The 21,468-nt window shown below is 38.4% G+C and overlaps 1 long non-coding RNA gene across 1 annotated transcript in view; it reads left to right on the forward strand.

Moving 5' to 3' along the window:
- LOC127474709 (uncharacterized) overlaps positions 1-12,608 on the forward strand; it is a 17,272-nt gene extending 4,664 nt beyond the window's left edge. Inside the window, exons 2-3 of the long non-coding RNA XR_007905966.1 lie at positions 6,411-6,484; positions 10,762-12,608. This is a non-coding gene — a long non-coding RNA (uncharacterized LOC127474709). The remainder of the gene's footprint in view (positions 1-6,410; positions 6,485-10,761) is intronic.
- The last annotated feature ends 8,860 nt before the right edge of the window (positions 12,609-21,468 follow it).

Here is a 21,468-nt window from a genome sequence, read left to right on the forward strand (position 1 = left end):
TTTAGATAACAAAGGATTATCTTCCCATGTGACATGTGTTACATTTAGAGTGTCTCCAGGTTTAAGTCTGTTTAGACAAGTAGTATATTCTAGTCTAGTCTAGTCTAGTCTAGTCTAGTCTAATCTATTCCATTCCATTTCATTCCATTCCGTCAAAGCATAAGCCTTTCAGAACAGTGTCTCTTCCTGAGACATAGAAAGAAAGGACTCAAAGCTGTTGTTTCCTAGGCTGTTTCATGTCTTACACATTTTTTAATATCTGTGTCAGGACTAGGTTAGACCTTTCCAACAACTCAAATAGGTTTGATATAAGCCATGCCTAACCAACCATACCAAACTATGCCTAACCATACTCCCTCTTGTTCCCTGAACTGTCACATCTCCAGCATTTTGTTAAGTTGGTATATAATAAAGGAAGGCTGTAAAGTCAGTTCCCTGCTCTTTTAAAATGTCTTTGGATGTTCCCACCCAGATGAAAGCTTTATGGCTCATTTGCTATTTCAATAGGCTAAATACACCCTCTTACAAATCATTGTTTTCACAGTCTCTTACGATCTTAAGTACAAATCTAAGACAGATGTGTTAAATATATTTATAAACCTGACACTATTACATTGGCCTTTTGCATAAATCTTCAATGTTCTCATGGTTTAAGTGACTGCATTGTGGACAGATGGGATTATAATATCTACTCACCTCATTCTTACTTTGAGTAACATAAAGACATATTTGTATGTCACTCTCATCTAACAGATTCAAAGGGAAAGAATTTCTTCTTACTTACTCTACTAGGTTTTATACTAGTGGGAATTTTGGCCATATTTTGAAATAAAATCATATTAGCATATTACATTGCAGTGTGAGTCATCTGAGTTTTTCTGTCACATGGCTTACATAGGGAGGAAGGGGTCATTTAAAGTCTACAGTGTTAATTGAGGTGGTTGCAGTACCATTTAAAAATCACTTGAAACTGCAATTTTTGTGGGTGGTGGTTGTTTGTTGGTTTTGGTTTTTGTTTTTAATCTGTAATGATAAAACAGAAGAAAATACTCTGAGAGGAACAAAAAGAAACTTCTTTTCTTCCTTGAGAGTCCACTCCTCCACACACTAGTCGGGCTAGCTACCAAGAAGAGTTACTGTCACAACTGTGTTTGGGTTTCATGTTAGTGGTCAGCCTCAAGGTGGTTTGAGTGAATCTAGTTTACTTCCTCCTGTCTGTCTTAAGAAGACACACAAAATCAGTTAGTTACTGCTTCTTAGCTGAGAAGCAGCTACTTTTAGTGAGAGAAAGATCAGTTTTTGAAATACTGGCACATCTTTTTTGTGTGACAGCATTGCTGTCAGTTATTTATACCAGAATTACCTAAGGAAATGCAGCTGTGCCCTTCTTCTTATGTATGCAATCTAAATCAAACCCTTTGTGTCTAATTTATCTTCCTAATTTTTGAATTTTTTTTTCCTACTAGATATGGAAATAATGGAAGCCCTAGGCTTTCTGAATATATCCCAGTAGGAAATGAGTTGAAAGGACTGAAAAAGAAGCTAATCATGAAAGCTCTAACAAGTATTTTTAGAAACCACCTTTTTAGTTTTGATCATCTGATTTTTCCTCTTCAGCTCTTTCACCACACTAAAAGGTTTTATTTATATGGCAAATTCTCTTAGAATCCTCAGATAGATAGTAAACAGAAGACTATTAAAACTGGTTTTTAGCTTCAGAACTCCTACAGTTCTGAAACTTTGAATACAGATCTGTCATGAAATTAATTTGCTCCTTTTTTAGAGATTCATGTGATTCTCTCTTTATTGGCCATTTATATGACCTACCATCTACTGTTGCTTCTAAAGTGGCTTATATGGCCTTCAAGGCATCTGGCTGTGTGCTGGGCTGAGAAATTGTGTGAATTGTACTTTGAAAGCCTACTTTCAGCAGTGTAATTTATTGTTTGTTAGGATGGAATTTCAAGATATGTTATCTTTGCTTATCATCCTTTCAGATGTACTCTGCCACAAGGGAAAAAATAAAGTGACTCTGGCATTTATATTCTGAATGGCATCTATTTATTCAATCTCACAGTTCCCTAATGATTAAGTAAATTATGGGGGAAGTGAAACTATTTAAATCAGAACAATTAATTATTATTAATTAATTATTAGTGCTTGTTCCCTTATTTTCCAGTTAATTTTAGAGCAGCTTCTGTTTTCAAGATAGCAATTCCTCACAAAGTCTCGTGCAACTAATAAAAAATCTTTTGAACATTTTCATTATGATTAATGGTTTGGTTTTATCAGTATTCAATAAGATACAGTTTTTCTCTCTGTGGAGAGATTTTCATTTCAAATACAGTGTTGCATGAACACTCCTCATATATGTTTTAACAGTAAAATGAATAGAGATGGCTTTATTTCTAATTTTTGTCCATTTGAAATAACTGAAGGAATACAGATGATTAAATTTGTAATGTTTGGTGATAGTGGGTACAACTTGATGTTTTTGAACATAAAATCCTTTTCTGCAATATTCTGTATAAGACAGGAATCCACCTGGTAATAAGACAGAAACAGAGAAAAAAGGAGAAAAAAGAGAGAGATATTTTTCTTAAAGTTACGTCATGTTTAGTCTTTTGAATTACTGTAATGTGTGTTAAACTGCAAATTCTTATCTTTGGCTCTGCTGTGTTTTACATGATGTCTGTACAAAGATATAATAGGATTAGCTTGTTTGTTGTATGCATTATAATTTACTTCATTTAAGGTAGAGAATACCTCATCTGCACAATTGCACAGCAGTATGGCAGATGAATTTCAGTGCCAACAAGGGCAGTTAATGCCTTTGGTTTGAAAAAAGAAAGAATCTCTCTAACTAGGCATGCAAAATGATTGTTTCTGAAGAAGTTATTTTGATACCTGGAGAAAAGATCTGGAGTTACTGCAGCTAACATTCTAAAACCATCAGAGAATGTCAAAAAGACCTCACGTTAGAGATCGCTAGGGAAGAAGTAGAAAAGCAAACATCATTGTGCCACTGAATAAATGAATGGTTTTATTTTCTAGTATTGGGAGGAAAGATAGAGACTTAATTACTTTTGATAAGTTTCTTAATCAGATACTGAAGGTCCACCACAGGCATTCACTTCCCTTTTATAATAGTTTTACAGCGAACTCCCCAAAATAATTATCTTACTGCTTATTTATTTATTCTACTTAAAATTAGTATTTATTGTGTCTTGATACTATTCCAAGCAGATTGCAAAAGTAATTATAACGTAGTTAACAGGATTTAAAACTTAACTTTCCAGCATCTCCCTTATACCACATGTCCTGCCCTTACACTGATGGCATCTATGTTAACATATGACCTCTAATTCCAAATTTAGTCCACAGATATAAAATTTTGGGAACACCTGTCTTGCAGTAAGGTCAATATGCCCAAAGGCAAGACTGCCTATATATGGATCAGATGAAAGATCCACCTTGTCAAGTGTCCTACCACTGATAAAACTACCAGTTGAGACATGGTGAGACCCCACAGTGGATAAGACTCTATCAAGTTGTCTGCACCCCTCAACAGACCATTCCAAAGATGAGCAGTATGCAGTTTTACTGCTTCCTGAACACAGAACCAAATGAGTTCTTCCCAAATTCAGCCTCAGCCCAGACTGCCTGCAAATTATAAAACTTCCAGCGGGAGTGGTCTTTCGTGGAAGGCAGGGACTTTCATGGAAGGACCCTGTGTCACTGGACTATATGATGTTGTCGCATACCAGACAGGTAGCCAGTGCATTGAGTATCATATACAGATATGGGGCTAGTAAGGAAAACCTAGAAGTGCTGGAGAGCATGTTCTCAAATCCCCTCTCAATTGTCACCAGGTCATGATGTACCCTGCAACATAAAATAGACAGCAGCAGTTAATTTGGCTCTGAGGCCATGTGTGGAGCTGGCTGTCCTTCACAGCAGTGTGGTTGTAGCCTCATGATCCAAGGTGAACAAAACTCATTAACCTTTCAGCATAAAATACCCACTTGCGATCTGTGTCTAACTTAGCAGTGCAGAGTTTACAGCTTTTCCTGTACATCAGACATGTGAACCCTTTGGGCAACAAGCTTTGGAAGCTGTGGGCTGGTTTAAGTGTTAAACCCACCACCTTTCATTTTATTTGGAATACAAGTGGCAGCTGGCCAAGCTGACAGGGCACAGGGGCCAAGGACTTGCTGCAGAAAGCATCTGTTAACATATGACAAATCAGACAAAGTCTTTGCTAATGAAAGCTACACACAAATTTCAAATAATTTTTCTGATTATAAGGAGACTCTCTGTGGAGATATTCCAGCAACAAGAATATAAAAGCTTCTAAATTGCTTCTTTTTCTTTGCTCACATTCTTAATAAACTGTAGAAGCACTACCATAGCCTATTGGGTGGATGTTATGATCAGGTTGTTAAAATTATTAGAGAGATGCCTCTGCCCAAATTAAGGTACAAACAGAACCATATGCTGAAGCCAATAGTAAGGATTTTTATTTAACTGTAAATGTTAGCTAGAGGGTGCTGCCCAGGCACATCAGTACATCCGGGGCCCCAGCTTGCTGTGAGAAGCATTTTCTTCTTGCCTCTTGGACACTGCACAGAGCCTGGCTTGCAGCAGCCTCACGGGGATGACTGCCAGCCAGTGGCTTCTGTCAACTCTGTCTGGCCTTCAGCTTGCTCCATGCACCTGGTGCATCCCAATGTGCTTAGCAGAAAAAAGGAATTTTTTTGGATACAAAGCTCTGGTACCTGGTCTCTTGTTCAGCACCCAGGCCTGCCTTTCCAGCAGGCAAGGTGTCCAGTGAAGATGTTTTTCTAGATTTCTCCTTCTGCTTTCTGTGGCCTTCCTCTTTGTGTCCTACCTTTCTTTCATACAGACATATGCCAAGAAGTTCCTTCCCTTAGTTTCCCTTAGTTTCTACACCTTCAAGAACTGACAGTTATATCTCTACCTCTGTGCACACACAGGGATATATAGGAAGCCATGGGTGAAACCAGGAAAGGTCTAGGACAGCAACATGTTCTGAGGGATGGCCATGCTGAGGTATATAAGGGAGTGATCTATGGTAGTAGAGCACTCTTCCTCTGCTTTGGAAGTTGTGTAGGAAATTCAGTGAGAAAATTCTCTATTGGGATAGAGAAAGATGTCAACTGCCCAGTATGAGCTCATTCCTACTCTAGCTCATATAACACAATTCTGCATGCTCCATCTGAATGTTTTTACTCCCTTGTAACCAGCTGCTAAGATGACAGTGATACTTTTCTGCTTAAAAGATAATAGAAGAACCCAGGAATTGACACTTTTAAAACTGAAACTGTAAGAAAAAGCACCAAGGTTGCAAATTCAGATTCTTTATAACTAAGAAATACCAGAACTGAAGAAAAATTCTCTACAACCTCATGGACATGCATTATACTGTGCCTTTATCTCCTCTTTGTGCATCATTTTCTCATAGTACCTTTATGAGACTGACTGAGGTGACAGGATATATTCTAAGGATTAACTAGGATTGTGCAGTGAAGGGGACTGCTATTTATTGTCTCTGCCTTCTACACTACAGCAACAAAATGGTCTGTACAGATCATAAGAAGGGATTTCAAAATGGGAAAGGTTGATCTCTGAGTTAAATCTTTGAACATTGCCTCAAACTGTGTTTGGACACTGAGTTCCTGCAGTGCTCTACTGCAGGAATAATTTGAAATAAGTTTTCATCTAGAAGTGGTAATTAACTTTGTGATATCCATTTCTGAGTTTCCATGTGAAATGCTCGAGTTTGATTTGTGGGAATACTGAGCTTTCAGAGCCATGACTGATGTTGGTAGGAGCTATGCTTTATATATGTGAAGTGCTCAGAAGTGCAATGTATTTTGAAAGATCAGGTACAAACCTTTCAAATTGTGCATCCACAGTTAAGAGATGCTTTCAAATTTAATCTCATATTGGTGCTCTTTTCCTAAAATACCCAAAATTCCACTTCTCCAACTTGAACTGTCCTGTTGTACAGATTAATGTTGGTGCCACACTCTAACAATACAGGCAAAGAAATTCCAGGAAAACAGAATATTTTGGAAGCATATAAGATTTTGAATAATGTACTGTAAACAAGATGTGGGTCCCCCAGTCAGTGATGAAATGAAGCAATAGTGTCCTAGATCCTAAGTTCGGAGCTAATAGTTTCCTCTGACTTCCAGTGTAACATGGGTCAGCTCCTTTCTGAATTAGTTTTTGTTTAGCTACAGCATCTCTTTTTAAAAGTTAGAAAAACTCAATTTAAATATTTGCAGTATGAACAAACTATCATTATTTTGTTAAATTATTGAAGTGATTAATTTTCATGCATGTAATTTCTATTTCTGAATGTCTCTGCTTTCAACTTCCAGGCACTCGATCTAGTTATGTTCGTGTTTTTGAGACTGAAGAGCCCTCAACTATCAAATTTCTATTCCCCCTAGAGGTAATTAGAAGCTATGATCAAGGCACCCTTTAGCCTTTTTGTTAAGATAAACAGACTGGACTTCAGTGTTCCACTAAGGCAGGTTCCTCAATTCTTTGATCTTTCTCCTGGTTCATCTCTGAACCAGAGGGACCCAATTTATTCCTTCTTGAGTTGTGGGTGCTAGGACTGTGAAAAGCATCTCAGAGGAAGATTTGCTAGTGCCAGATTGTGTAACCTTTCTAACAATTTTTTGTATTATTCTGCTCATTTATCCCAGGATTGGCTTTTTGTTTTGCTGTTATACCCTTTGCATACTGCGCTAGGAGCAGATCTCCAGCTGATTGACATGATGCCCCAATCATTTCAGTTACTGTTCCCAACATAGTGCCTCATTATGTCTGTAATTCCCGAATATTGTTGAATTACAATTATCTGCACATGTCATTTGCTTGCAGAAGCTTATCAGCTCATTTCTTTCAATGCACCCTCTTCATGAATCACATGCACACTTTAATCAGTAAGGATTCTCTCCTTTCTTCCAGAGCATTAATAAAAATGTAAAGGCCAAGAACTGACCTCAGCATGGCCTTAAGAATACATGTCCTTAATGAGACCTTGCTGTTTACAAATGCATTTTGAGATCTGTCAACAGCTTTTAAAAGTTCATTTTCTGTGTACCACATTGCTTTTTTTTAATTATCAAAATGTTGTATAGTGTCAAGTTTAAAGGATTCTGACTTTTCCTTATAACCTCTATTCCCTTTCTCAGTCACTGAATGAGAGCTCATTAGTCATGCATGGGATGAAGTAGGCATCTGATGGGAAAAAAGGATGTGATCTTGTAGTTAGTATATCACAATGTATGGAAGTAAGACAGGTGATTAGAGATGCTCAAGCCACCATAAATGCCACATATCTAACTTTTTGTATGCTGGATTTTAGGTCCGAATTTTTCCTGATATGAAGGACTTCTCTGTGTCTGGGTGAGAGACAGAGAGTTTGATATAGCTTTAAATATTAGAATACCACTCACTCATTCAAATGTAAATGTATAAAATAAATTGTATGAACTGCATTCCCTAAATGCATATTCCTTGCTGCTCACTAGAGAGAGACTGTATAACCAACTCAGATGTAAATGCTGATGTGACATAGCCAACGTTAGATAAGATGAATCCCAAACAAAGCATGTGGAATTCCATCATGATTCTTGCTTTTCCATCCTGATAATGAAGTCTATAAACAAATTCATTTTTATGGAAACTAAGAAAGAATTCTCAATGTTTTGCTTTACTAAACAATGTTTTATTTGTTTATCTGGCAACTATTTAATAACTGGATTGACTAATTAATCACCATTCATTTTAACTACAGCATTAATTGATAACATTGCACACTGTATAGTCCCAAGGCCCACAGAAAACCGAGGTGTCCCTGTAGAGCTCCAGCTCCCTTTCATCTGGGGACTTGGGCCAAAGAAAAGAATGAACAGATTAAAAAAAAGTTTAGGAAAAACATCTGAAGACCACGGAATATGTTTTTTTCAAATTTTCCTAAAATAACTCGTAAGAATTATTTGAGGGAGAGACTAAAAAAAGTAGTAATTGAAAATATCTCTCTTTGTCTCATTTGTGGGTATGATTTTCTTTCTCTGCTACAGTTTCTGTTTTCAGAATGTTCATTAAGGGACAATATGTGATGAAACGATCCGGGCACATTTGCATATTAATGCTAGATGACATGGCATAGAAACTGATTAGACCTCATCTATCTCACATGCCTGGAGATTAATGCTAACAACATTTAGTACATTAATATTCAGATTAAACTAGACCAGAGAAAATGAAGTGAAAAAGAACTTTGCTAAACATTTTGGAATTCACAGATTTTTTTCCTCTTTTAATCTGGATAAGAAAGTTTCTTCATCTCAGCTATTGGTAACTTAAACATTCTTAGCAATAATAATTTTCTAATCACATACACAGTCTAGAAATGACATGAGGAAGATAACAGTGTTTATGATGGGAAGGTCTGTGAACATGTCTGTGACTTTTCCATTCTTGTGTTTAGATAAGGCAGGCAGTAGGAGTGAGGGTATGTGCTTTCAACAAAATTTTCACCTTTATAAACACATGAGAAAGCAAGCAATAATTTTCAAGCCTTGACAAGAAATGCTGAGGAGTTACATTAAATCTTTGATAGTGTGATCATTTGTGTCTGATTTAAACTCTAATATTTTGCTTATACTAGAATGGTCCTAGCAGCTGATCCTGAGATGCTATCAGTGGTATGTACTATACGCCATCAGGATGCCATGAGAGTTTGCTATTTGAAAATTCACTGGACAGATTTCAGAAGAAAGCACTCAAATCATGAATAAAGTAAAATAGAAACAACTTCAGATTAAAATAAAAAAAAGTAAATTAAATCGCACATGACTCTTACCAGAGACCAAACTTTATCTCTGCAACCTGCCTCATGGTAGGGACAACCTGTCTTCACTGAAAAGAGTAGGTCCTTTGTGACCTCTGAGGTTCACCTTCTAAAGGCCAATAATGTATAAAAGACCTGGTGGCCACTGGCAAATTAAACTTGGCTTGAGATCAAAACACTGCATCTCATCACTCCTGAATACTCAAGCAGTTGGGGTACATGCTTGAGCTGAAATCCTGGATGCAAACATTTATGTGTGAGAAGTTCAAGTACAGACAAAACTCATATGGTAATTAATTCTGAGGTTTTCTCATTTTCTAGCATAAATAATTTTGCAACGCAGTACACGTGTGCCCTATGTAACATTCCAGAGCAGAAATGCATTGGTCAGAAGAAGAACAGAAGTTAATATGCACTGTATCAACTGGAAAGGTTATTTACAGTTTAACGAATGCATACCTAGCCACTGCTGATGCAATGAAGAAGAAAATGTCTGAAATATCTTTAAGTAAAACCTTAATATCTTAAAGTTAGTGCCTCCTTTGTGGAACAAATTTTTATAGCGCAATTGTGTAATTTTGAGCATAGACATGTAATTTCTTTATTTTGTTTAGCTTCTGCAAGTCATAACAGCTGTAATGGTGATTTTAGTTTTATTTACTTTTGAAGATTTTATTGTGGGCTTTTTTATCATTTTATTAGACCTCAGTAACTTCATAAGACAAATTCAGTGTCTCATGTTAATGTAACAGGAAGTAATGTAGTATCCACAATAATGTAAAAAATATCCTTTTTAATACCTTAAAAAGTATTAAACATAATGTCTCTCCCTCCAAGACCTTCTTAACTGACAAGAAGCAATTAAAAATATGTAATATACTCTTTGAATAAAATATATCATGTGGTAAAACTGAAATTCAATTATGTTTGTGTGTGCTATGTTCTGTCTCTTGTCATAGCTGTTGAGACATTTATGGGGTGCCACCCACCTCATAAAAGTCCTTTTGATGTCTTCAGCATCTACTGCCTACCTCTGTTGTTTCTGTCATTTGAATGACAGAGAGAGGACTGGCATCATCTCATTGCCAGAGGCTGGAAATATGCAGACATTTGTGAGAGAGATTCCCATCTATCTTTCACCAGCAACTTCCCACGGTCTCATTCTTTTCTCCCAGAGGCAAAATTATCTGAGCAAAGCAATGGAAGATCTTGGAAGCTTCAAGAGTCATGCAGGAAAAAAAAATAGAAAAAAGTTTTGTTGATTTTCACATTGGATCATTTTTTTCTTTGCTGGAAGGTATATAAGAACTTACCTGCATATCTTAGATCTTTATGTGAATCACTTTCAATAGCGATTATGTAAATTATAATAGTGTAATGAAATAGCCCAAATCATCTGTTGTTAAATCAGCAAGTTTTTGGTTTCATAAAAGTTAAATAGCAATTTCTGGTCTTACTTCTGCCAGAAGTAAGTTATGAAGTAGGTGTTTATTCATCACCATCAAAAAGAGCCCTTATGGAGGTGATGTTAAAAATACCAGGCTTCAGGCTGTGAGTTACATGCTCTTTCCCTAAGTCCTATGATTGACGTGGAAATAGACCTCAGAGCCACAAAAAGTGGTCTCAGATTATTCATCCTTATTGATTGAATGTACTGTATTCATTAGGTAGTAAAGCAAATTAGTTAGAAAGAGACAAAGGTGGTGTCCACTGAAAAGCAGCAAAAATCCCTCTAAAATAATTGCTATACAAAAGGTGTGTGTCAGAAGCAGGTTCAACACTTTTTACTAAGGAGGGCAAGAGCAGATAAAAGCTTCCTCATTTCCTCAGTCTGACTTTCTCTCTCTTGTCTTTTGCAGCAGGTCCTCCCCAGTCCCTCTGGGGTGCTTCTCAGGCATTGCCAAGCACTTGTGAAGAGGCACTGGGATTCACAGCAAGACCTGCTCCATACGCCTGCCCCATGCCTGCCTCTTGCCTCACCCTCTCCGAGACAACCCCTTCCTCCATCGTGCCCTGGGAAGGGGATCTGCATGGGGGAGACTCTCTGTAGATACCTAATAATGATAGTGAATGAAAACATTCTTGTGGGAAACTTGTAACTTTTCTCTGTAAATCACTATATTAGATGTGGAATTAGCTGCTTGTAGGCAATGGAGCTGTTCCTTTAGCAAGCACCAAATACAAACAGGGTGTAGTTTGCACAACATGTCCCCAGTTCTCTTTATAATAATTCAGCTATTGAGAATGGGGAACAAAAATAAAGAGCTTGATCCATACCTTTATATTTGAGAATACCACAGCTGACACACTGGGGATTATGCCTGGAAAAAAACAACCTGGTGTCTGCCTCGAGATCTTCAGACCTGCTTAAAAGTTTCAAATACCATGGGCTGCTATCTGCGCTGGAGACTGACACACGTTCTTATCAGACACTGTCCCTTGTTTGAGAAACATTGTTTTAGGTAATGCAGGTATGAATGATACACCACCTCTTTCAACTAGGGGATAAAAAAATTCTCAACCGCCTTCAAGAAACAAATACTGGTCCCTACGGTACACCCAAGAAGTCAGAGAATAATATGTGGTAGAGAGAAAAGCAAGAGTAGTCTGGGGACAAAATGGAAATTTAGTGATTCACAGATGCAACTTTCCTTGGAACAAACCAGAACACTATATAGACATAGATTTCTCCATCTTTTTTAAATAGTTCTGTTGAATTTCATTATTCACAGGGCAGTAGAAAATGTGCGTTTTGAAATTCAGTAGTAAATAAAATCAGGAAAATTGAGGCTATAATTCTGTGACCTCATTGCACTTTGGCATCTCGTTATGCATTTCAAAACTGTATAGAAAAAGGATGCCTACAAAAATGTGTGAAAAAAAAGAGGGAAAAAGTAAACAAAGAAACAAATACCACAAAAGAAGCAGTGTAGCATTTTGTGCAGGCTGCAGAAAGCATTAAGCATTATACACTGATGGAATAATTTTCAGAATTCAGCTTTAAATGAGTCAGAAATATAATTGGGGAATGAAGTGGGAGAACTTGTGGCACACTTGATTTCTACTGGCTTGAAGCATGGACTGCTCCCCTAAAATTCAGAATTCCGTCTCTGGCTCTCTGCTCAGCTGAATCCCATTTTCTTCACTGTATCTGGTGAAGTGTCGTTCATAATATCAGGAGTACGTTCATACAACAGCAGCTCCATATCACTAGGAACATTGAGCAAAGGCTGATACCAAATTTCCATAAGCAGATTTTAAATATGAGAGGTCTAGGCTTGATGGACATTCACCATGAGAGTGGACTGCTGAAATGGTTGCCTGTTACAGTGAGTTTGCATGGCAAGGTTTTAGTAGTGGAGGGCTGCAGGGGTGGCTTCTATGAGAGGACATCAGGAACTGCCCCATGCCAGCAGGCTCCAAGATGGACCTGCCACTGGCCAAAGCCAAGCCCCTTAGCAATGTTGGTAGCACCTCTGCGATAACATATTTAAGAAAGCGTAAAAAAGTGCTGAGCAATAGCTGTGATGGAGAGGAATGAGAAAAAAGAGAAAAACAGCTCTGCAGACACCAAGGTGGAGGAGGTGGTCCAAGCACCAGAGCAGAGATTCCCCTGCAGCCTGTGGTGAAGACCATGGTGAGTCAGGCTGCCCCCCTGCAGCCCACGGAGGTCCATGGTGGAGCAGATGTCCACATGCAGCCTGTGGAGGACCCCATGCCAGGCCAGGCATATATGCCATGGAGAAAGCTGCAGAGAAGGGTCCTAGCAAGATATGTGACCCTGCAGGGGACCCATGCTGGAGCTCTCTTCCAGAAGGGCTGACCCTGTGGAATGGGACCCATGCTGAAGTGGTTCTTGAAGAACTGCAGCCTGAGGGACAGACCCATGCTGGAGTGGCTCGTGCAGGACTGTATTCAGTGGGAGGCACCCAGTGCTGGAGCAGGGTAAAGGTGTGAGGAGGAAGGAGTAGCAGAGACAGCATGTGATGAACTAACTGCAACCCCCATTCCCTGTCTCCCTATGGCCCTGTGGAGGAGGAGAGAAATAAATTGGGAGTGAAGTTGAGCCTGAGAAGAAGGGAAGGGTGGGGAGAAGGTTTTTAGATTTATTCTTATTTCTTGGTATCCTGTTCTGTCATGAATTGACAATACATTAAATTAATCTTCCCCAAGTCGAGTCTGTTTTGCCCATGATAGCAATTGGTGAGTGATATTCCTGTCCCTATCTCAACCCACAAGCTTTTCATTCTATTTTCTCTCCTTGTCCTGCTGAAGAGGGGGAGTGAGTAGGTGGCTTGGTGAGCACCTGGTGCCCAGCCAATGTCAACCCACTATGCCCTTTCTCCCCTCACTTTATTATTACAGAAGCACGGAGCCACTAGCCACCACCCAGGCAACAACTAAAGGTATAAGTTAGAGGAACATGGTAGCTGTGCACAATACCCTCATGGCTAATATCTGGAAGTTGTGTAGGTTGTGAAGTTAATTAAACTTTGCCTCTGTAAAATTAGGAAAATTTGGTTCTCAATGGCTCGTTTGCCATTTTAAATGCAGACAAATCTAGGGCTATCTGATTTCAAGATATTATCAAGCTCTTACCTCCATTTGACCTTATGCCTAATTTTTTTTTACAAAATAATGGTTTTGGTCAAATTATTTTGTAACATGGTTATGCATAAGTACTATCCTGCAAAAGAGAGACAAGAGAAAAAAATATCAAACGGTGACTCATTCCTATGTGTTTTTCATGTTTCAGTGGGAATGATGCAGCAGAAAATGCTGCATGGACAGATCAAAGGTACCTGATCGAAAGGGTCTGTTGAAGTATTTGTTAAGGGTCACTTTAGTGCATTGAAAAATGCCTGAAATGTGGACACACTTAACTGTCTCAACACTCCTCAGTCTATACTTATACCACTGGGCAGAATAACATGTCATTTATTACAGATGCAGGAAAGCTGCTACATTTTAAATCTTGTTCTCACGTAGCTCATTTACATTGAAATTGCCTTTCAACATCACACCATCAGTTATATTTATGTCATCCATTGACAGGTAAAATGTTCTTTGGGAAAAATAGATGCCTGGCAACATAGTGAAACCAGCACCTCATGACAGAAAATTAAAATTTTTTTTGTGTCCATGTTGAAAAATGTTCAAGTAGATTGTGATGACAGGGCAAAATTAAAGTTGCACCTAAATGTCTTTAATCTTGCATGTCTACCTCTACAGCCTTTGAAAATGTCAGATTCATGTGGAGTATTACCTATTCTGAAGAGGAATAATTTCTATTGGTAGTGGTATTTTTAAAGAGGTGGGACTAGATATATCACCACTGCAAAGTAGAAAATTTCCATTGACTTCAGAGTGGGAAGATAAGTTCAGGCCTCTTAGAGTATTGTACAGGAAAAACTGAAAGGGTTTTTCTGCTTGTTTGAGCAACAGATGAGAGAAACTCAGACTGCATAGTTTGTAATGAAGGGATCTGGTATTTCCTTGACATGCTTTGCCTTTTGGACTGATGATCAATGTACATAATGACTGTGATGAATGCTGCCTTTTCTCGATGTCTTCTCTGATGCACTATAAGTCATCATTAAAATACACAGCCTAAAATAAAAAGCCTTTCTCTTCAAGAATTAAAAATAATAAACAGGACTTCTACATGAGGTGATCTCCACTTTCTTACATAGAAGGGTATCTTACTAATTTAACTGCAAATGCTACATTTCCTCTGCTGACATTGCCTTTGCAGATCACTTCAAGGATTGACTTTCATCTAACTTTCCAGGTATGTTTTATGTATATCTGAAGCTGCTTTTGAATTATAGTATGTGGGAGTAAAGCTGGGTCTCACTTCTCATCTAAGGATTGTTGTTAAAAGTGGTTTGCCCAAATTGCTCTGCTGTGATTATTTTTTTGGAGCTGCTTGGCCTTTGTGTTGTGTGGGGGAAAGTGGTAATCCCTATGCTGGTTGTCAGCTTTGAGTCTGTGACCTACACATATTGCTGTTTATCTGTCTTTGAGTAGTGTGTGGGTGATAAATATGTGAAAGTATTCTCCTGGTCTTTTCATTTGATTGAGATAAAACCCCAATAAGAATGCATTTCAGAAGTATTTGGTGAGTGCTAGTGAGGACATACCCATGTTAAAGGTCAGTAGTTCCAGCATGTCTGGACAGAGCTGGTGAGATGAAGCCTATAGGGAAAGATGATGGGGGTCTGGAAAATTGTATGTCCTGGAGAAGCAGCTGTTCCACTTCCCACATCTGAGGTGATGTCCCCAGTGACCTTGTCCTAGAAAAAGAAAAGCATAGCAAAACACCTCTTTGCCATGTTTTCATAGAATCGTGGAATGGTTTGGGTTGGAAGGGACCTTTAAAAGTCAGCTACAGCAACTAGTTAAAAGCTAAGGTGAAAATACTACTTCAATGACAGCAGGAGTATCCTAAGTGGTCAAAGGGTTTTCATTTAAACTCAATAAAACAAGTTTGAAGCTATACACAGCAGCATATATTATCACAAAATTTTGGTTATGTTTGCAGTACTTCAAAAATAAAGAATAACATAGGTATTTAACCCATCTCAGTATCTCTCCAGCACACCAATAATGTCTTAATTTTTCAGATGCTTTTGAAAATTAACTGTTTCCTAATGTCATACAATATCTTCCTAAACCAGGAGATGGAGCCCTGCAGCCAAAGCCTATCACCAATTGCTGAGTCTACATGCAGCAAAAATACTTTTTAATGGCATTTGAGGAGAACATGAATCAGTTCTGCTTCCTTGCAATAAGATTTGATGTGTGCTGTTGCTCAGCAGATTTGTAACTGGGTAAGGAAATGGTCTGATGGGCTTTTGTCTTCAGAATAGAGCCAGCAACAGGAAGAGAGAAGGTTGCAAATAGTCTATTCAGTTTTGTACAGGTGGCTAGTGGTGGTGCTATTAAATGCTTCAGGTAATGTTAATAGAGCTGAGACGAAGCTGTCTGGTTGGTGAGCGAAGGGAGTAGAGCAATCCCCCCATGCCAGGGCAGTGGGGGCCCCTGGGCTTACACCCCTCGGCCCCTGTCACTCCAAGGGTTCTGGCACGGGATGCCTGAGGAGGCATCACACAGCAACAGGGGGGTGGCACAGCTGGGCTCAGAGTGGCTTCCTTGTCATCCCCAGGGCTTCAGGGGCTCTGAACCCAGCACCAGCTGTTGAAGGCTCTACTGTTCACGTGGTATTTTTATTGGGCCATACCGTGACAGTTTAATCCATTAGCAGGGCAATCAGGAGAGGGGGAGGACCTTCCTGCGAGCATCTGGCATGGCCTAAAAGCCCTCTGTGTACTCAGCACTGGATTTACCCAGCTTTGTCAAAGTCTGCCATAACTGGCCACTTCCCTTTCCCCGTTATTAGTCAGTTATTAACGAGGACAGTGCTTAGCAACTTAATTCAGCAACATTAGCCACGATCCTCCTGGAATACAGATGTCTAAGTTCCACTCATCACCTACAATTCCTGATTTCAGTGCAAACGATGCACCATAGTGGAAGTCTGCTGCCTAAATGATGGGACAAGCAGGGGAGACTGTTTATGACATATATATACATACACACAAGGAATCAAGGAAAACTGTTCACTTCACTGAATACATACCTGCAAAAGAATACGAATCTTGCAAAACTGCTCCCTGAAGTATATGTATATTAAAAAAAATGCAAAGCAGGGAAAACCATTCACTGCAGTTATTTTGCTTTGTTTTGGCAACACAATAAGCTGGATGCTAGCTGGCTCTCTTGCCAGTTCAGACAAGCACAGGGCTGCCAGAGCAGCTCAGAGCAGCATTTCCAATGCCAGTGACCCTCATCTAATTCTGTGGAGGTGATTTCAGGGCAAAGGAAGGAAAGGACAGCCCCTGTGTCAGACTCCAAGCCAACTAACAAGATTTCAGCTAGAGATTTTTTCTGTTTGGGTAAAGTCTTCAGATTCTTACAGTTTAGAAGTACACTTATAAGATTATACTGCTGTTGGATAATTAATTCATTGATTCCTCTGAATTTCTATTCCCTGAATCCAGATTCCATTGTGGTATAAACAGTGAACAGTGCAAAGTAGATTAAAAAATGGGGACTTGAGTTGTGATGCTTTCAAAACCCACTGGAGCCCTCTGAGCTTGATGGCAATAAACATGTTTTGAAGCGTTTCTAATATGGTAAGAAGGGATCCCACTGCCCTAACTGCACTAGAGTTTCCAGCTCCTGCAATGCTCATCAGCACAGTATGGAAAAAGGGTGTGTGGTGCAGAAACTCTTCCCCAAACCACTTATTTAAAAGGCAATTAAATGTTGCGCTATGTCTGCTGGTTCCCACGCTGGGTACTGAAAGCATCCGATGGCACCAGGTGGCTGCACTTCTCCACTTGCTGCTATCCCCTTCCACACCAGTGAGGAAACATGGCACAGGGAAAAGAACAAAGTTGCTGTTCATCCAACATGATTAATTAAGATATCAATTTCTTGCCTCTATCTCAATGAAAGAAGTTTTAGAAATTAATTGTTGCCAGTTGTGCACAGAAACAGACTTGATTTAATTGTTTGGCTTTGATGATTTTGTCTAAATTTACAGCCTGTAAAGGGCACTTCACCTGTGGAGTCACTGTCAAAGACACCCTAAATATTGAAAGTGATGCTTCAAATGAATTTGAGAGTGGAGAATTGTCTCAAAAAACAATGCTTGAAAGCAGTCAGCACAACAGCCTTCACATACCAACCTGTACAGTCTGGCTGTAGAATAATTAACTCAATAATCAGCTCATGGCTGCGTATGCCAGACGGACATCCGGAAATGACAAGGTGTTTGCAGGGCTCCCTAGCTGACTGTTAGGGACCAGGAAGAGTTTGTTCTCCCCTTCCCTTTTTATTTTGTCTGTTACAGACACCAGACGAACTACCCTCACAAAAAGCCCTAACATAGGCTGTTATATGTAAACTGTAAAGATTTATTGCAGGTAGAGGTTAGGAGCATCTTTCAAAAAGTGCATTTTTCATATGTTTAGTAGGATTTGAGTTGTGAGAAGTAATGTCTTTTATTGACTCAACTTATACAGCTGGGTAAAAAAGATGAACTTTTGACATACAAGCCCTTTCTTATTTGGCTGTTCCTAAGATTTTGGCCCCAAGGAAAAAACAACAGTTTATATTCTAAAAATAGATATACAGTGTATGAAATACGTACTCTAATATATTTAAGGGACCTAGCTTCGTGCTCCACAACTGTACACATTCCATGGGAGTGTTAAAAGTGAGGGAATGCTTTGGTTTGCGGGGTTTGCTGGGTCTATGTCAGATGATTTAAAGCTGCCTTGTCAAATATGGAGTGTTTCTATTAGAAATAATTGGTCCACAAATGCAGCTTCACAGCATGTGGATTTCTTTGGAGAGTGTCAGAAGTTCACTAGAATTCACTGTTTTGCAACTGAATAATTAAAACTTGTGCTTTGAAATGATGATCTTGTCATCATTCAAGACAAAACCCTGGTATTTTAGTTAGTTGATATCATGATCAAATGCTTTTCTGTTGCTATTTATAAAGTGACTCTAGCTGTCATTTGACTGTTATCAGGGAGGATAAAAAGAAAGGCCTGACACCTCCCTTGTGATTCTCACAACTTCTGAACAAACAAAAATTTCCCTTTTCCTGCCTTGCTGTATTTTCAGCAGCAGTACATTATGTTGAAGTGAATGGTTTTCAGCTGAAAGTTATGGAGATTTAATACATTTAGCTGCAATAAACTCTGTTCAAACAAACATGCGCAGGGAATAATGCTATGCTGTGAGGTGTTCTGGATTATCCCAGATTTATTGAGAACAAAGCTCTCCTCCTTTTGCTAGGTGGTCTCTGGACACCAATTAACAGCTGTATGGGTTGATATTCAGGATGAACTGAGTGGAGCTTTTTACCACCTCTTTTTGAAACTCTCATGAAAGTCTCAGAAATTACTTTCTACTCAAGATCAGATTTTTAGCGGTCACATTTCAGTGTATAATAGATACATTTTTCTGTACTGGACTATAAATGCTATTCCTAAATCTAACTGTACAGAATTTTAAGCTTGGGGACTCGTCTTTATGACACAACATTGATTTTTCTGAGAGTAAAAGGCAGGCATATTCTTGCTAGTATTAATTCAGCACAATGAAATTGATTATATATGGGAAGACACTGCTGGGAGCTGAAGTAAGGAGGGTGAAAAGCGCTATGATGATGAATGAATAGTCCTGGATGTGACACTGGGTTGATATATGTGGTCCAATTGTGGAAGGAGAAGTGATTTATCCCGGGTTGATTGTAATTCCAACTCGGCATATTTTATGATTCTGTAATTATCGATTTTAAAAGGTCTTTCCTTATTATTCCAGTCGTAGCAAAGGTCAGTCTAAAGTTTCTTCTGACACAAATTTGGGCAGAAGATATTTGTAAAAAAAAAAAAGATTTGTTAAATGTTCCTCAGTTTCTTTGTTCCTAAAAAAACTTTTTCTGATACACCATTTCTGTTACTGCTGTGGCTACTGGGCAGGAAACTACTGGTCACAAGGGCAGCCGAGCACCTCGTTCTGGTGATCAGTCTCTCAGCTGAGTGAAGTTGCAGCTCTGACTGAGTTAGATGAGTTGCCTGGGCAGCTCTGAGGAAAGCAATCAGGATGGAAATCCTCCTCAAATCTTGTGAGGCTGAATGCCCTGCCCATCAGCTGAGAAGGAACTGCTGCTGCCTCACTGATTTTTCCTGTGATATGTTTCTGTCTGTGCATATTTGTGCTGAAAACTTAAATCTCTGAAAGCAGAGGTTTCAGGGGAGTTATTCCTTTACCATTAAGGTTAATTTCTAGAACACTCTTTGTGGGGTAATAGGGACTGTGAGAGAGCATCCACAATGAAGGTCAGTCCCTGCATATGAGGGATGTTTCAGACTACAGACTTCAGATGTTTAATCTGCGTGAAGACTTAAGAACCCAAGAATGCATGTGTCTGGTTACCTGACACTGTGCAAGGGATGGGGTATTTAGCAACTCTTGCTAAAGATTTCTTGTGTACCTTGAGGAATAATTTTGGAAAACTTCTGGTGGTGGAAAAGTTTGGGTTTTTTCTTAATTATAGGAATAAAAGAACAATTTATCTACTGTGCTTTAGATGATGTGGTTCAGAACAGTGTTTTTTGGTGATAACCAATGTGGTATACATGGTGTAATTGTTATCAGTAATTATGTTGATATATTGGCTCTACTTTTGTTGATTTCTTTTTTAATTTCATTTGATTTATTGACACTGCTCAGGCACTGACTGTAGTATGAAGAAAAATGTGCAAAGTGGTGATATGTGCCTAGCAAAGTTTTCTTTTGAAATGAATAAAAGGAAAGAAATCCCTACTTCCTTTGCTTGTCGTAACCCTTGATACTGACCCTCTCAGTTTGTGAGAACACAGAAATAACAAACTCTGCTAGTCATGCTTTCACAAATTTACTGGAAAATTACGAAGATCCAGTATTGCATGTAGAGACTAGGATGGTTTAGTTAATAGCCTTTTATATACATTTTATTTTATCTACCTTTTATTGAGTTCAATAGGTGTTAGATTAGAGATTTCATATTTGGAATTATTTCCTCCCAACCTTCTTGCATATTTCTTTGAGATCTTTTTCTTATTGTGATATTTTTATGTATATATTCTGTAAATATTTTTATTATTTTAAGGTAAGACTTAAAGGTCTCACTGATGATTAAGATGGTACCGAATAGTTTACATGCATTGACTTCAAAGCCCCAGAACATCATTTTGTCATCCAGCAAATGTAGGTGTTAAGGGACAAAAAAATTTCCAACAGGAAGCATATGCAAGTCACAATAATTCTGCTGTGCTCTGGAAGTAAATTACATAAAGCTAATAACTTGAGGTTGAAATAAATTAAAAATGTTATTGCTAGATAAAATATACTAATGATATATTTCACAAAATAAAATTATTGTTTCTCATTTCTGTTTGAATGTCCTATTTCGTCTTCTTGTGGCTAGATTCTCCTTTGTATCATATTATGATCAATAAGGCTAAACAAAAAGAAGTATCTCTGTGGACCACATATTGAAAAAAAAATTCAAAATATAGTTTTTGTTAGTTCCCACTATACTTCCCATCATGTATCAGCAGTTAGTGCTGCACTAGACAGGAGGTAGAATAGAGATTATTTATACAGAGAAGGGATTACATATACATATTTCAACATTAGGCCACAAAATATTACACAGAAAAAAATTGCATTCCATACCTTTTACCTCCTAAAAACATATCTGAATAATGAAACATCACATTCTTCAGCTTTGTCTGAACTTTTATAAAATGTTGGTAGGAAACATTTTACAGAACAAAATGTGAAAACCAAACATATATAAATATTTTCGGGTTTATATGTGTGTAAGATAGCATAGAAATACTTTAAAAGCTTAAAACCTCTTACTTCACCAGTAAAGCTCTGTCCACCCTTACAGTCCATTTTGAAAATGACCTCTCTAGAGAGAACATTATTTGGAAGCA

This window comes from Manacus candei, unplaced genomic scaffold (assembly GCF_025592945.1).
Source record: "Manacus candei isolate 608988 ecotype Guabito, Panama unplaced genomic scaffold, ASM2559294v1 h1tg000043l, whole genome shotgun sequence".
In the NCBI taxonomy this organism is placed as follows: Eukaryota; Metazoa; Chordata; class Aves; order Passeriformes; family Pipridae; genus Manacus; species Manacus candei.